This window comes from Meriones unguiculatus, chromosome 4, assembly GCF_030254825.1.
Source record: "Meriones unguiculatus strain TT.TT164.6M chromosome 4, Bangor_MerUng_6.1, whole genome shotgun sequence".
NCBI lineage: Eukaryota > Metazoa > Chordata > Mammalia > Rodentia > Muridae > Meriones > Meriones unguiculatus.
The window spans coordinates 82,561,122-82,578,219 of NC_083352.1; the positions used below are offsets into that span (position 1 = coordinate 82,561,122).

The 17,098-nt window shown below is 48.0% G+C and overlaps 1 long non-coding RNA gene across 2 annotated transcripts in view; it reads left to right on the forward strand.

Moving 5' to 3' along the window:
* The window catches only part of LOC132653674 (uncharacterized), a 30,340-nt gene extending 13,907 nt beyond the window's left edge, over positions 1 to 16,433 (forward strand). The window contains exons 2-5 of one of the 2 annotated variants that reach the window (XR_009591458.1): positions 1,519 to 1,739; positions 2,033 to 2,082; positions 6,006 to 6,126; positions 14,921 to 16,433. This is a non-coding gene — a long non-coding RNA (uncharacterized LOC132653674). The remainder of the gene's footprint in view (positions 1 to 1,518; positions 1,740 to 2,032; positions 2,083 to 6,005; positions 6,127 to 14,920) is intronic. The other variant, XR_009591459.1, reaches the window with a different exon arrangement.
* The last annotated feature ends 665 nt before the right edge of the window (positions 16,434 to 17,098 follow it).

Below are 17,098 nucleotides of genomic sequence, written 5' to 3' on the forward strand. Positions count from 1 at the left end.
GACCTGGAGCTTCTGATGAAGGGAAAAGAGGAGTGAGTACCCCAGACATCAGGAGGTCACAGTACAGGGGTCTCTGAAGACCTTGGCCACCAAGCCCTGGCATGGACTATAAGTTCATGAAACCAAAGCCACTGAGGTTGGTGTGGCTAGGAAAAGACAGGATCTTTGGATTCCGGAACAGTTGTTCTGCCTCCCACCCCTCACAGTGTACTTGCTCAGACAGAGTGAGAATCTGTGCTCTTGTAGAACCACCTGCTTCACAGATGCTGGGCAGGGAGCTATTTTGGTCCAGCTCTCAGGTTATATTGGGTCTAATCATCACAGTGCAGTAGTGATCCCCCCTGACCCACAGGTTGAGTCTGAGTCTCAGCAATCATGGCCCTGAGGAGCACTGAGTTAACAGGAGTGGTGTTCTGAGATGCCTGAGGGAGGGATAGTGTCTCCCCACTCCTCGCCTTTCAACCACCTCACACGTTAGCCTTTCATGCTATCTGAAATGGATCCCAAGCCCTGCAAGGACACAGCCTGATAGGCAGCGGGGACCCAGGGGCCCTAGCAGAAGGTCTAGGTCATGCCTCCTACCCTGAGATATCTGGAGGGGCTTAAGAACATCTGCAGAATTGCTCAGGTGGTAGCGGTGGTGAGGATGTATGAGAAACTGTGATCACTCCTGGCTATTGGCTGAAGCCTCCCTCTCACGACTCCTACCTAACCTTTGTCTCTGTGCACGGTGTCTGAGACACATAGATTATAATGAATGCTTGTTTCTGCGAGGCTTGGTAGCGTTAACTGTGTGTATGAGTGTGATAACTGGGGCATATTCATCCCACTAACAATCTCTGTGTTCATGGAGCAACCATCAACCCTTGTCCTTGGCAGCAACACTTTTTCCATTGTTTCTCTGGGTCTGGCTACTTTAGACACATTATGTAAGTATAATTGTGTAGTTACTTCTTCTTTAAGACTGAATAATATTCGATTGAATAGGTGTACCCCATCATCTTCACACACTCAAGCCTTAGGATAATTGGACTGCATCCAGATCTTGGCTCACATGGGTGAGTAAAAAAAAAAAAAAAAGAATTTCCAGATTCTGCCATTGGTTCTGGATGAATGCCCAGCATGGGGATGACCGGGTCAGAGACAGGCCTGCTTGTAAGTTTCTGGAGGACCTCCATAGTGTTTCTCAGGACAGCTGCACTAATTTAAATTCCATTTCTCCTTGCCAAATTTGGTTACTTTCTGATTTTACTTTTTCATAATGACTGCTCCTATGGGGAGAGATGATGGCTCGGTATGGCTCTGATTTTTACTTTCCTAGCGGCTGGTGATCTTGAATGTCTTTCAGTGTATCTGCTGGCCATTTATGTAGCTTCAAGGAAGTGTGTTCTTAAGTCCTTGGCCCATTTTCACCAGGGTGGTTTGGTTTTTCCTGTTGAGTAGCAGAGGCTGTTTACGCACTTTACACATTAACCCTGGCTGCTCACAAAGTGGGAGGTCGTTTTCTCCATCCTGCAGGTGACCATGCCTCCTGATACAAAGAGAAGCTTTGACACTGTCATCTGATCCATCAGCTGTCACCTTTGCTGTCTGGACAGTGTCAGCTGTGGGACATCATCACATAGTGAAAATTGTTCCTCGTCTTGTCAAGACCGTCTCCCCTCTTCCCTGAGGAAGTTCACAGCTGGGCCCGCAACCGCACATCTGCCCATCTGAGTTCATCTTCCGTGCTGTGTGAGGTGAGGGTCTACCTCCACATCTGCACATAGAGGCTGAATTTTCAAAACCACGTGTTCAAATGTCTCTCCTTGACATCTTTCCAAGATCACTTCATCGCCTCTGTGAGGCTTTGCTTCTACCCTCTCTGTTCTGTCTGGTTGCTCTGTCTGTTTTCATGTCCACAGCCTTTTGACTTAACTCCTGAGTCTTGCAGTTTTCCTAAAGTTGTAAATGCGGGGCTTCCCACTTTTTTTTTTCTTAAGAATGTTTGGAGTCGTTTGAGATTCTGTATGAACTTTATTTTGTTTTCTAGATCTGCTGGAGGCAGCAGAGGGCCTTGCGACATTGGCAAGGATGGCACTGGTATGTGGATCATGTTGGATAACACAGTCACTTACCAACACCAATCTCCAACACGAGGCTTCTTTCCTGTGTTTGTATTTTCTGTCAGCAGTGTTTGCAATCTTCAGGGTTGAATATCTAGTCTCTCTAGCCAATCCCCTTCCTAGGTGTGTCATTCTCTTCACTGCTATTGAAAGTGGGATCGTTTCTTAATTTCCTTTGGGGATTGGTCATGTTGCTGTCTCAGAACAAGGCTGCTTTTCCATGTTGTTCACTCTGTGGCCTTGCTGCCCTTGTCCATCCATCCTGACATTTGTGGTGTTTGGGGTTTCCCTGTGCAAGGTCATGTCATGGGCAAATGTGTCTTCCTCCCAGCCCCCTCTGCTGTGGTGGCAGAAGGAACATGGCACAACCTTGGTATTCTGTCGTGTTCTGTGACTTATGATGGGAAGTGTCTGGGGAAGGTCCGTTGCCTCAGGAAGAAGGTCTGTTCTGGTGTGGTTGTGTGATCATCTGGACAACCGTGTCTTCCAGCTCTTCTGTTTCCTGTGGCCTCACTGGCTGACCCAACTGTTCTTGTGAGTGGCTGCTTCAATCGTCTGCTGGGAAAACGGTGTGAGATCCCCCCCCCCCACTGGTGGCAAGCATGCTTCATCCATCAGGGTTTTCCTGCAGGTGCTGATATTCACACATTGCATCTCCTGCCCAATCCTCTCACAGGAGGTCCTTCCTGCCTCTTGTGACAGGCTTTCCCTGGGTGCCTGTTTTGTCTGACACACCTATGGCTACCTCTGCTCTCCTTTTGGTCACCATCTGTATGGAATACATTTTTCTGTCTTTTCCCTTTTAAATCTGTGTATGTCCTTGTATCTAAACTGTGTGTTTTCACATGTATATACACACAAAGACTTTTTAAAAAGACAAAACAAAAGGGATGGGATACAGCTCAGTAAGTTAAGTGCTTGCTGTGCAAGCATGAGGACCTGAGTTCAAATCCACATAACCCATGTAAAAGTAGACAAAGTAAAACACATGTGTTCCCAGTGCTCCCAGAGCATGATGGGAATCAGACAGGAGAATCCCTGGAAGCTCATGGGCTGGCTAGCCTGGTGCACACAGCAACCAATAAGAGACCATGCCTCAAACAGACAGACAGTGAGGACTTATACCCAAGGTTGTCATCTGATCTACACACACACACACACACACACACACACACACACACACACAGCTATAATAATAAGTAAAATAAAACATAAATAAAAATTTTTAAATGAATGAGTAAATAATTATCTTCTAGACTGTCTGTGCCCGAGTCTTACTTAATTTCTATTCAGTTGCTCTGATTTCGTGGGGACATGCCATGGCTTTCCCTCCCTGCATCTTCAGTAGCACCTCTCACACTTACTGCGGGAACCACATAAAGTGCTTTAGAGTTTAACACCTGTCTTAACTGTTAGCAACCCGACTTCAGTCACTCCGCCCTCTCATGCCCCTCGGCTTCATACCAGCTCATCACAGGTCACAACTCTTTGTTCTTCATGTCCGTTAACACAGAGCCACGGTGGCCTCTCAAAGGCAGGACCAATGGCCATTCTTGTTGAGTGTCACAGGGTCCCCAGGTCACAGGGAACCAGTAATGGGGACCCATGAGATAAGAGGGGAGCAGGTCCTCCTCCATAGGAGATGTCACCACTCCTTGCTGCTGTAGGCCAGACAGCCATGCCAAGGGTTTTACCTCAGAGAAGTCAGAACTTTTCAGTGCCTGTGTCTAACTGGCAGCCTTCAACACCAGTGTGAGGCTTAAATATTCATGTGACATCTCATTCACTCATGTCCTGTGCCTGGAAGCTTCACTCTACCCTGACCTGTGCCCAAGGTCAACTCCTCATGACAGAGGGAACAGAATGAAGCCAGGCTTGGGGTTCTACCCATACGCTGGGGCCTAGGACACTGACATGGGCTCCACTAGTGACACAGGACAGTGTAGAGGGGATAAAAAAGGAACAGTCACTCAAAACCTCATTCACTCACTCACTAAGCTGCTTACTCACTCTTTCATTCAAGCTTTCATTTCCTCATTCATTCATTTATTCACTCAGTAATTCACTCATTCACTTATTCATTAACTCATCCATTCACTTACTCATTCATTCATTCTCTCATTTATCTGCTCACTCATACCTAGAGTTGATTTACTACCATGTCAGGGGGTTCTGGGTCATAGGCAATTTGAGGATCATGTTTATGGATTCCAGGTGAGGTCTTCTGAGCTGACCACCATGGAGGACCAAGTGTCACTTGAATCCTTTCCTCCTTGGTTTTCAGTCAGGAACATCTCAGGGGAGGACAGTCCCTCCAGGTTTACAGTTGAGGAATCTTAGGGGCAGGCAGGTTAGGCATGTGGACCAAGCCAACCTGGGTGGTCAGAGGCAGCGTGGTGTCCACATCCTGATTTCCTGGGGCCCCACATCCAGTATGTCTTCCATAAGACCCATGTCTGAGTGATCCCTCATTCTCTAGAGTCTCATTCTCTAGAGTGGGGACCTGTGCAGCTGAGCTTATCTGCCTGCTGAGCATTGGTGCCTGTTTGGTTCTTTTTGTGCCCCCTCCCCCCCCCCGCGCCTCTGTCCTGAGACCTAAGCAGGAGTCTGGGTGCCTTGCCTGGCTCTGGCTGGAGCTGGCTTGGGGAGGTGTGTTACACCACCCACAAATGTTGATTTCGTGAAGCATGTTTGTCTGCAGCGGGTTGGGATAGGGGGAGGGGGACCACGAAGCTTGGAGCTTCACAGATGAGGCCACAGGCCACTGGTGCCCCCACTCGACTCTGGTGCAAATGCTTCTGCAGCACTAGGACAGGAGACAGTTTGGGGAAAGCAAATCCATGTCCACTTGGTTCCTTGTCCCTGCACCAAGGAAGGCTGCACAGCTGGCACAGAAGCCCTGGGGCTCAGCGGTGAATCTTTCATAAGGTACCAGGTTCAGGGGCCTCTGCTCCATGTTGCCCCATGGCTGTCCCTGCTCTGTTGGGTCCTGCCATCTGGGAGAGGAGCTGTTCGCACAGCAGGGGAGGACAGGGCTCTTTGCTTTTTCCAGTGTTGCTTCATATCAGGGCTGGCCCAACCCTGCTCTGTGCTACAGGGGACAGGCCATTTTTAACCACCCCTTACTCCTATGAGCCCCCTAAAGGCCATAACCAGCTCCAAGGGGGCTGAGAGGAGGCACCATCTCCATCCCTCTAGGAGCTTCAGACTGGTCACTGCAGTTGGGGTGGAGTTAGACTTTAGGGTTAAGTTCAGGCTTGCTCTAAGACTCTCCTCTTTCCTGGTGCTATTGTCAGGGTCCCATATGAGTAGACAGCCGAGGGTCTGTCCTGGGACCCCGAGTCACTCTGTGAGGATCAGTGAGACCTTGCTTAGGAGGCAAACCTGAGCCCACGGGCTTGCTTCATACTACAGCGCAGCACAGCCCACCTGACTGATAAACACCATCTTCCCCTGAGCCAACTCCTGGCCTCAGCTATCAGACAGAACTGTGGGGACAGACAGGAGGACAGCACAGGGGTCTCATTTACAACACTACACACAAGAGTGAGAGGTCAGTGGTGCCTCTGGAATGACTTTAGGTGTAAGGGTCAGCACATCCTGGGGCTTCCTGTGAGCAAGGGCTACATTGCCTAGGGTTGGGGGAGGTGGGGCCAGCCTTGTCCTGGTTTGAGGAGAGTGTGTTTTGCTTCTCAGGCATGAGAGTACATTTCCAAAGCCCTTGATCTCTTTAAAAACTTCCTTCCTCAGAACCCACATGCCTGAGAAGGTCATTCATTTTGTGCCTGCATGAAATCAGGTGGTAGTGCGGCATTTCCGCGTGGCTGCTCTAATTCATCAGGCGATGTGCACATCTCTCCTCTCCTTGTCGAGAGTTTTAACTCATGAACTTGTTTCCAGGACACACGTGATTGGCAGGGAGAGGAGAGGATGGCATGTCTGAGATGAACACTGGAGAGCCTTCTGTGTCCTTGTGCTTCTGTCCTGCAGATGGAGGCCCCGCCCTGCACACAGACCAGCGGTGTGTACAATTGTCTCTGCTCACCTGGGCCTTCAGACTGGGGCCCTGCGCTGCCCTTGACTGCCATGGGCTTGGGGTAAAAGTGGTCTTTGCCAGGAAGGGGCAACTTGTGGAGGACACAGTGACTTCTTCAGCCTCCTTCAGGGTCTCCCTGGTCTGGGCCCATAGTCCTGGGTCCCAGAGGTTACACCAGAAAGTGGACAGATACTCTGAGACACTCTAAGGCAAGCTTTTAAGAACTTCATCACCCCTTTCCATGGCATCTGGCATGTAGAATACTGGTTCTCAACCTATGGGCCATGACCCCCTTAGGGGTCACATACCGGATATCTTGCATATCATATATTTACAGTATGAGTCACAATTGTAGCAAAATTACAGTTATGAAGTAGCAATGAAATAACTTCATGCTCAGAATCACCACAACACGAGGAAGTGTGTTAGAGGGATGCAGCATTGGAAGGTTGAGAACCACTGTAACAAAACATCCCACAGAAACTGCAGAAACCTCAGCCCTGGCCAGTAGAGTAGTCTCGGAGATGGGTGAGGGATCCAGGGACAAATCAGTGATGGAACTGGCTAGCCCACAGAGAGCCTGGGTAGCCTGAGTGATGATGTCCAGCCCAGAGCCTAGCAAGCATCCTCTGGACTCCTTGTCTGGGGCCCAGCAGCACCTGCTCTGGACCAGAAACAAGCTTGGGAGAAGTGCTGTCTGCCATCATTGTCTCTCAACTGTCACAGTAATCCCAGGGCACAGGGTTCCTATAATGCAAATTAAAAGTTTAATTCTGAGTGTGAATTTTAGTATTCACACACACACACATACACACACACACTCTCTCTATGTATATATATATATATATATATATATATATACAGAGAGAGAGAGAGAGAGAGAGAGAAAACTATATATATAACTATATATAGAGTTGTTGTTGTTTTATTTTGTTTTTGAGACAGGATTTCTTTCTGAAACTCTGGCTGCCCTGGACTTCAAGGCTGGCCTTGAACTCACAAAGACCCACTTGTCTCTGCCTCCCAAGTGCTGGGATTAAAGGCATGTGCCACCACTGTCTGGCTATAATTTTGGCTTTTTTTTTTTTTTTTTTTTTTTTTTTTTTTGACAGAGTTTCTCTGTGTAGTGCTGGCTGTCCTGGAACTTGCTCTGCAGACCAGGCTGTCCTCAAACTCATAGAGATCCTCCTGACTCTGCCTCCTGAGTATTGGGATTAAAGGCGTGCGCCACCAACGCCTGGCTATATTTGACAACATCAGTCTAAATGCAGATATAAGATCATTTCCCTCATGTGATAAATCATCTAAGAGACACTTGGTTCTCCTGGAGGGTGACTGGAGGTAGCCAGACTGACCCTGACCTGGACTAAGAGCTCTCAGTTTTTGGGGTGTGGATGAAGTGAGTAAAGCCACGAAGGAGGGGAAAGTGTGGCCATGACCACCATAGCCACAGCCTCAGCCTCCTCTCTAAGACCTCAGACCCCCTCTGTCCTGTCTTCCCAGCACCCTAGTGAGCCAGGCTCAGAGCTGCTCAGTGAGGGTCACTGCTAATGCATGGCCGTCATTCCACATCGCCACCATGTGCTGTTATTCACAGATGTCACACATATCTTGTTGGAGGAGGAGATGGTGACCCAGGCTGGGAAAGCAGGAGGCAGTGACTGGGGGTCTGCAAGAGTCCGGGGACTCGTAGGCATCTCCAGCGCCATCATGTGTTAAGTCTGCTCCGTGACACCCAATGAATCCAGCAGGCTCCTCGAAGTAAAAGGCAACTGGACCCTGGCTGGAATCTGCTGCGGGTCTGAGGCCCACAGACCAGAGCTGATGTTCTGAGAAGTGTGTGGGTTGTGTCTCTTCCCTCCGTCAGAACTCCAGTATATCTCAGCCAGAGGGCTCCTCTTGACCTCAGATCAGCAAGGCCCCAAACACCCCAGCTCAAAGCAGTCTGGGGAAAGGCATTAAAATAGAAATTGCTAGGACAATGGCTTACTTAGATTGCCTTTCTGCATTTGCTTTTACAAACCCTCACCCAGAACTATGTTAGTGGAGAAATCTCCACTGGTTGTGGGTAGGCAGCTGGAGACACAGGTGAGAAAACTAATTTCTAAGCACCGTGGGGAGAAAAGCATTTATTCCACCTTCTTAGGTTCAGTAACTGGAGGTGTGAGAATTAAGCTGACAAATAAGTTAAGTGGAGAACAAGTACTTCTTTATTTTTATTTTCTGACTTTACAAGGGCATCAGAGGGCATCAGCAGAATAAGCAAACACCCAAATGCACAGTAAGGTTTGAGGGCTTATAGATTCAGCTGGGTGGTGTTGTGGAGGGCAGGGAGGCACTTGAGAAGATACAGAGGCTCTGTCAAAAAACAAAACAAAACAAAACAAAACAAAACAAAACAAAACAAAACAGGGGCCCTCAAGAGACCAGGGGGAGTGTGGTGGTTATAACTCTCTGAGTGGGATGAGGACATAGGGATTTCCAGAACGAGAAACACATTCCCAGTTCCTCAGTTGCTGTGGCAAAACATTCTGACAAAAAATAACTTAAGGGAGAAAGGGTCAATTTATCTCACAGTTCAAGGACATTTCTCATCACAGCAGGGAAGTCATAGAGAGGAGATAGGACCTTGGGGCATATGTAGTGAAGAAGTATGGTTTGTTTGTTTGTGCTTAGCTCACTGTCTCCTTTTATATAACCCAGCATCACCAGCCCAAAGGATGAGTGCTGCCATGGGTGTTTGGTCTTCCCATCTTAATTGGCCCTAGCCCAGTATAGGTAATTCCAATGGCTCCACCTCCACCATTCTGCAGTTAACACAGTGGGGGAAGGCACCATCTCTCAGTAACAAGCACCTCCCAGAGCTCTGGGCATTTTCTGGGGGTCCCTAAAAACTTCTCACCCCACCACCATATGATTCTGAATCGGAAACTATTTCATCCTCATTTGTTATTGATAACAACAGCATACTGTAATTCAACACCCTTATTCAATCCCAGTTTTGAACCCCTGTCATGTTACCAAGTCTCTTGTTCCTGGGAAGAGGAACTATTACCATCTATGTCACTGTTATCATCGCCACTATCACTACTATTGCCATCACCTCATCATCACTGTCAACATCATTACCATCGGCATCCTTATCAATATTATCACCACTACCGTTACCCTCATTGCCATCCATAGCATCATCACCAGCAATATCACCATTATCACAACCATCATTGCCATCATTGCTGTCAACATCATCACTATCATCACCATCATCATCAACACTATATCCATCAGTGTCACCATCATTGCCATCGCCAACACCACCATCATATATCATCATCGCTAACTACCATCACTATCATTTCCACTATTACTATCATCATCACCATTATCATTGCCCACCTGTTTGCTTTGTTTTGTTTGGTTTTCGAGGTAGGGTTTCTCTGTGTAGCCCTGGCTGTAGACCAGGCTGGCCTCAAACTCACAGAGATCCACCTGCCTCTACCTCCCTGAGTGATGAGATTACAAGCCTGTGCCAATGCACCCAGCTGCCCCACTTGTTTGCAGACTCTCTATCCCCTATACAGTTGAAGCTGGATCATTGTAAATCTACTCCTTTCCCTTCTAGCCTTTCTTTTCTTCTTCCTTCCCCTTTCTTTGTTTTTCTTGGATTTTGACTTTATAGTGACTTTTATAATGCATTTATGAATTTCTCAAGATGAGATCTATGTTGCACTGAGGAGAGTGGATAGCTGTTTCATGCTAGGCTTTCTGTTAAAGGACGTGGCTAGTTCTTCCTCCCTTTTCAGCATCTTTGCCTCTCTCAGGAAGAGCTGTGCTGTCATCCTTGTCAGTATTTAAAAATGATGCCCCTCATACACAACAGATATAAAAGTTTATCGGATGGAGATGGAGAGAGAGAGACATGATAGAGGGAGGGGCACCCCGATAGAGAAAGGAGAGAGAGCGGGAGAGGAGCAAGAGAGAAAGAGTAAGAGAGAGAGAGAGAGAGAGGGAGTGGCAGACCAGTCACTAAATACATGGTCCAGATGATGTCACAGGACACAGGCACTGACACAGGACATTGTCAGGAGCCTAAAGGTCCCCAAGGGAAGGCCAGCCAAACTGCCTGCACAACAGAATATTCCTCACATACACCCCGCATAAGTGGGGATGAGAACATGATATCTTTGTCCCTCACTGTTCTTCAGGAGGGTGTCACTGTCCTAGCTAGTTTATTGTCAACTTGGCACAAATTACAGTTATTTGGGAAGAGAAATTTTTAATTGAGAAACACCATCATAACATTTTCCTGTAGACATGTCTATTTTCTTATTTAGTGATCATGTGGGAGGGCCCAACTCATTGTGGGTGGTACCATCACTAGGCAGGTGGTCCTGGGTTCTAGAAGAAAGCAGGCTGAGTGCCAGCATGGTGGCACATGCTTTAATTCCAGCACTTGGGAGGCAGAGGAAGGAGGATCTCTGTGAGTTCAAGGCCAAGCCTGGTCTATAAAGTGAGTCCAGGACAGCCAGGGCTATTACACAAAAAGCCTGTCTTGGAAAACCAGAGCAAAAGCAAAACAAAAAACAAAAACAACAAAAAACCAAACAACACCCCCAAACAAACAAACGAACAGACAGATAGACAAAAACAACAAAAAAGTAGCTGAGCAAGCCACGGGGAGCAAGCCAGTAAGCAGTGATCCTCCATAGCCTCTGCATCAGTTCCTGCCTGTAGCTCTCTGCCTTGCTTGAGTTCCTACTCTGACTTCCTTCAATGGTGGATTGTGATGTGGAAATATAAGCAAAATAAACCCTTCCCCCATGTTGCTTATGGTCATGGTGTTTTATCACAGAAATAGAAACCCTAACTAAGACAGTCACCAAGACAACACATCAGAGTGCCAGTTGCTGATACAGGAGGACAAAAGGAAGCAGACAACCTCTGTATGTGTGGTCAACAATGCCTAGAAGGGGCCAAAGCATGGTACTGACCCCTAGCAAGTGAGAGCAGGTAGGATGAGAATTAGTCCAGGGGCTGAGCTGGACCAAACTTAGGGGAAGAACACAGGAGCAAACAAGAAGACTAAAGGGAATACTCAGTGGAGACCACAGCCAGGCTGAGGTCTATGCAATGCCTAGGAGAAGTAGCAGAGCCATGATGACAGGAATGCAGGGTGGTACGAGTGACAGAGTGATGATAGCAAGGATGACATGCTGGCACTGAAGTGATGATGGCAGGGATGAGAGCATATGTGAGCATGGTAAAAATCACCTTCTAATGAGTCTTGTCAGGTGTTGGATTGCTGGGCTCCACCTGTACCATTCTGCAGATGTGGAGTTAACTCAGCGGGAGGTGCCATCTCTCAGGAACAAGCCCCTCACCTGTAAGTGACCCTGCCCAGAACGCTGGGTATTGTCTGGTGGTCCCTAAGAACTTCTCATACACACCCCCATGATCTTCTGAAGTGGAAACCATTTCATCCTCATTTGTTATTTGTTTTGTCTTGTTTGTTTTTTCAAGATAGGGTTTCTGTGTGTAGCCTTGGCTGTCCTGCTTTGTAGGCCAGGCTGGCCTTGAACTCACAGAGATCTACCTGCCTCTGTCTCCTAAGGTGTTTGCCACCATGCCCAGCTGTCATTTGTTATTGATAACAACAACACACTCTAATTCAGCACCCTTATTCAATCCCAAGGGGGATGGGTTGGCTCTGCCAAGGAGAGCAGTGGGCAGTAGGTGGCCAGGAATCCAGAACTCTCATCTCTTCCCCCACCCCCCGGGCCATGCTTCCCCCAGGGCAATGCTACCCTCAGGCATGTCTTCTCTGGGTTCCCACTGGCTGTCCTATGTCCACATCTGCTTTGGCTAACATACAATAGGAAAGGCCAGAGTCTCTCACTTAAGGTCTCCTGGCATGTGATTGGATATAGTGAAATCTCACCCCTATCAATCTGGGGGAAGGGTGGGGTGCCAATTGTCTGAGAATTTACCCAGTGATTTGACCAAGGATAGAGAGAGATTTCAAACTCTAGGAAGGGTGCATTCTTACAGTGTTGGAATAGGCATTGGGATAAAGCTACTGGGTAGAATTCACCCTAAAAGCTGGCTGCTTTGCTGTGTTAAAAAGGGGCACAGCTTAGCAGTGGAGACACCCCAGGGCTACATGGCATAGGACATGCAGGCAGAGGGATCCCCCAGTCTGGCCTGGGCTATAACTGCTGGCTGCGTTGCCCTTGAAGGTGCCAGCCTCTGGGTCACAAGTCAGCTGAGGAGACACCTGGGGCGTGAAGGATGCCTTCCATGGGCTCCCTCCTTCCTACCAGAGCCTACCAGGAGACGAGGATCTCCACAGAGCAGCAGGCAGTGCTGTACAAGTGTCCCTGATGATAAACTGAAACACAGAGCCATAAAGACTGCGGGAAGCACACACAGTAAAGCAATTAAAGTGATGTCCTGTATTTCGTCCCAAGGATGGGATGGATGAGGACTGGTGAGAACATTCATCCTTTACAATAAGAATCAACTGACTATTAAAAATTAATTCATCAGTTCCTGGGAACACATACAAATCATCTGTGCTGTAAGGACCTGCTAATCTAGGATCTGTGCATCCCGAGTGGATCTGGCCTTGACAGCTGAGGTGCCGAGGCTGCCTAAGGTCCCTGTGTTCTACAGAGTCAGTCAGACAGACAGACAGACAGACAAACAGACAGACAGACCAATACAGCACAGGGTTCCTGCTCCTGTTTCCAACACAATCCTTTCTTAAAAGGCCAGGCATAGAGGAGAGTGGGGCTTAGATCCTCCAGTTTCTTATCTCAGACTGTTTGCCTGGGGCAGAGAGACAAGAAGGTGTGATGAGGTCCCAGGACAGATGATCAGCTCCCTGTGAGACTACCCTGCCCTTGGTCTGTCGGCATATACTCTGTGATGGGCCAAGCTCCATCTTGTGTGTTCCATACTTCATACTGACTGGCCTACTCTCATCTAATGGGCCCACCATGCTCTATCCAATTGGCCCCACACTCCATTTTCCATAGTCCATCTTGATTGGCCCAGGTTCATCGAGATTGCCCATCCCTTCCCTTCTGATTGGTCAGTGTTATATTTTGACAATCCAGGATCCTGAAGAGTATTATTTCAATCAGCATGTCCCACAGGACCTAGAAGGTATTAGGAATCCACTCACCCCTCATCTCCTTGCAACTTATCCCCAAAGGAGAGACTTTAGGCAAAATAGGAGGTTGACATCCATAAGCTCATGGGATCCCTTCAACTCTCTCTCCAGGGAAAATGGACGTCTGAGGATCAGGCTGGGATCTCAGGGGGAAGTTGATGTTCTCTTCAAACCTGAAGCTCCCTTCATGCCACACTTCTGCCTATGGCCTGCCATCTCTTTCACTGAGGGCAGGACTCTGGTCCATGAATGGACCTTTCCTGTTGCCATCCAGGGACAGACTGAGCAGTTCACAGATCTCATGCTGAGCTGGATTTATAAAAACCAATTGGGTGTGTTCCCAGACTGTCTTCTGAAGCTGAGATCTGCTCCCCATCCCCCATTCAAGGTGCAGTTTTCCAGGTCTCCCTGGAGAGCCAGGTTCTTCTTAGAACCTGTCAGCTGTCCAGGAGTGGAACAAGAGGAATGGGATCACATGTGTCCACTTCAGCTGCACAATGCCTAAAACCCCAGAGCTGCTGCTGTCCTCTAGGTGAACATTTAGAAAATAAAACGGACTAGGGAGGAGTCACCGCCAGCCCAGGCTCAAGGACCCAGTAGCATAAGAGCCCCTTGGTTCCATCATCTGTAACACAGGCTGATGATGGCTTCGATATAAAGCTGTGCTGGGGGGGAGGGGAGCATGGCATTGCAGCCTGGGGACTTGTGCAGTCAGTGATTAGAAACCTTGCAATCCTGAAGACTCACACAGACCGAGGTGGAATCCTGTACCAGCCTAGTAAGGGGAGCAGGGTATTCTCTGAACTCCATTGCTTGCTCTTTGATCACTTCCTCCTGGAGAGGTGGCCTTGCTAGGCCACAGAGGAAGAGGATGCAGGCAGTCCTGAAGAGACGTGATAGTCTGGGGTCAGTTGGTAAGGGAGAAAGGCTCTCCTTTCTGAGGACTAGGGGATGGAGATAGGGGGATGAGGGAGGTAGGGTAGGACCGAGAGGAGACAAGGGAGGGGGCTACAATTATTGGGATGTAAAGTAAATAAATTAATAAAAGAAAAGAATCACTTGCCAGGACTTGGCATAGGGAATAGGTACCAACTACAGGCCTTCTCATGCCACCTGCAGACATTTTAGTCAGTGACAGAACAAACATCTGTAAGACATAGAAACCTGGTGTCTCAGCTCCTGGACAGAGCCGTCCATATGGATTCTTGATGATTTGAGAACTAACTTTTGACTTGTGACCCAGAGCCATCTAGTTCACATGAGACCTGACCTCACGGGGCTTGTCAGTTCTCTGCTCACCCAGCTGCCCACACTCACATCTCAATCACTTGTTCAAGGTCCTGGATGACTCAGGCAGCTGGACTTTGACACCTGTGTTCTTTCAGTTCCCCTCTCTCATCACTATGTAGGTGCTTCCCAGTGCCCCTCACCTGCAATGGGTGATACTGAACCATCTTGAAGAGCAACAGGTGTGAGATCAAGGCCATGGCCAGAGGATCAGCTTTTTCCTTCCTTCCTTCTTTCTTTTTTTCATAGCACACTCCTGCCCCATACACTTGATGCACACACAGCAATGACCTCTATTGACCTCAATCTGCATTTCAGATCAGCTCCCTGGTTCTGCAGAGAGAGCAGCAGTTCTTCAGTATGAGAATGCCATTTCCAACCCCTCTTTGCCTGAAAAGCCCAATTATGGCTCCTCAGGTTGCTCCAGACCGTGACAATCCCCAGACCCCCAGCAAGAGCTGGGCAGAGTGAAGACTGAAGGCAAGCAGGAACAGCACTGGGCCTCCAAGCCTAAGACAGAGGAGCTGGGCCTCTAACTCAGAGGACCTGGCCCTGACCTTGGCCCAGACAGCACCCAGACCAGTCCAAAACAGCCTGGAACCCTACAATCCTGCAAAGTGCTAGAACCTGAAGGCCATCTGAGGTGTGGTGGCCACTGGAGTATCCACAACTCCAAGGAAAAACTGTGTTGGGGTTGGTGACTCCTTCCTGGGGCCAGAAACACAGATGCCAGCACCACCATGAGATGGAGAGAGTCCATGGCCTGTGCTGACAGCAAGGACAGTATGGTCCCTCCTGGCCTAGTCGCCCTTCACTTCTTCACTCCTTCCCCCATCTCAGTGAGTGACGGAGATGATCTCTGTATTAACTGCTATTATTTATCATGTGTTTGCTTGCCAGGCCATTGGCCAGAGGGAAGAGACTTTTCACCACACATCATCTTTAGCAGTTGAACAAAACTGACCTCAGACCTTCTGTGAAAACAGCCTCCAAATGTATCAAGGGCATTACGTGGAATGCAAGATTGTGATTTCTCAGAGGGGGAAAGGAGCCATTTTTTTGTGACCTTGGCATAGGGGAAGCTGAAAGCACAAGCTACAGAGAAAAGAAAAGTCGGTCGATTTCATCAAAGTTAAAATCCTTCATGCTGCAGAAGGCACTGTTGAGAGAGTGACAGGCCAGCCGCAGCTGGGCAGGAAGCATCTGCAATTCATATGTGACAATGCACTTGTGTGCAGAACACAAAAATAAGCTCAGACTCAATGACGGCCAAACAAAGACCCCAGTGTTCTTTAACCCGACCAAAGTTTCACACAGACATTTTACTCCCTAGAGTACAAGTAACAAATACACAAGAGAAGAAACATTCAACCTCACGAGTTACGAAGAAATTGAAGATGAAGGAAGCAGCAAGCGGTGCCGTACACATTGATAGTATTAAATGTCAGTCTGGAGAATCTAGACTCACCTGGTAGATCTCTGGGCATACAAATGGGGGTAATTCAGACTATATCAGTTGATTTGGGAAGACTTGCCTACCATGGGTAGCACCATTCCATGGCTGGGATCCTGGACTTGGGATAAGTGGAGAAAGAAACTTGGCCGGCAGTATGAAATAATTCTTCTCTGTTATCCCTAAGTGTGGATGCAACATGACAAGCCTTCCTCCTGCTCTGAACACTATACCTTCCCTGCCTGCTTTCATGGCTTCCTCACCATGATGGACTGTGTTCCTCTGTAACTGTAAGTCCCCCCAAGCCTCTTTCTTTCTTAGGTTGCTTTTGTCATACTACTTTGTCACAGCAGAAAATAAATAAGACAGAAACACTCATTTAGCATGTTGGATTTATTTCTTATTTATTCACTTATTATTTATTTATTTATTTATTTATTTATTTGTGTGTGTGTTTCTGCACACACATGTGCACCACGGGAGTCTGTCTTTTCTTTCCTCTGTGGGTCTTGGGAATTGAACCCAAGTACTTGAGTTTGGCAGTCAGCACCTATGTAATGCTCTTTTTTTGAACTCTATTTTGTTTGGGGTTCCTTAAAGCTTCCCCCTTCCAACTCCCCAAACCTAGGTAGGAGAGAGAAGGTTAGTGGGGAGAGGGGACACAGACCCCTTTATTTCTCATGGCTGTTTAGAGTTGATGGGTTCTTTTAGGGCTACACCAATCTCCAACAAGAGCAAACTCAGCCAGCTGTTTCCTTCAAGCTGCTGTGCCCCTAAGCGTTTCTCTCAGTCTGTGTACTCCAAATTGCCACACTGTCCTTCTCTGCTCTCTCTAAACTGCCACTCACCACTGAAGGAGCCACACATTCTCTTTCTTGGCTTTCATATTTATAGCCTCAGAGCCCTAGACCATGCCCCTCTCCATGCTCTGCAGGCCATTACCAGCTGTCAAAGGCCATGCCCCACAGAAGACAATTATCAGCTGTGAACAAACTAAAGCCCAACTAAAATCACACACTTGGTATTAAAACAAAAACACGTTT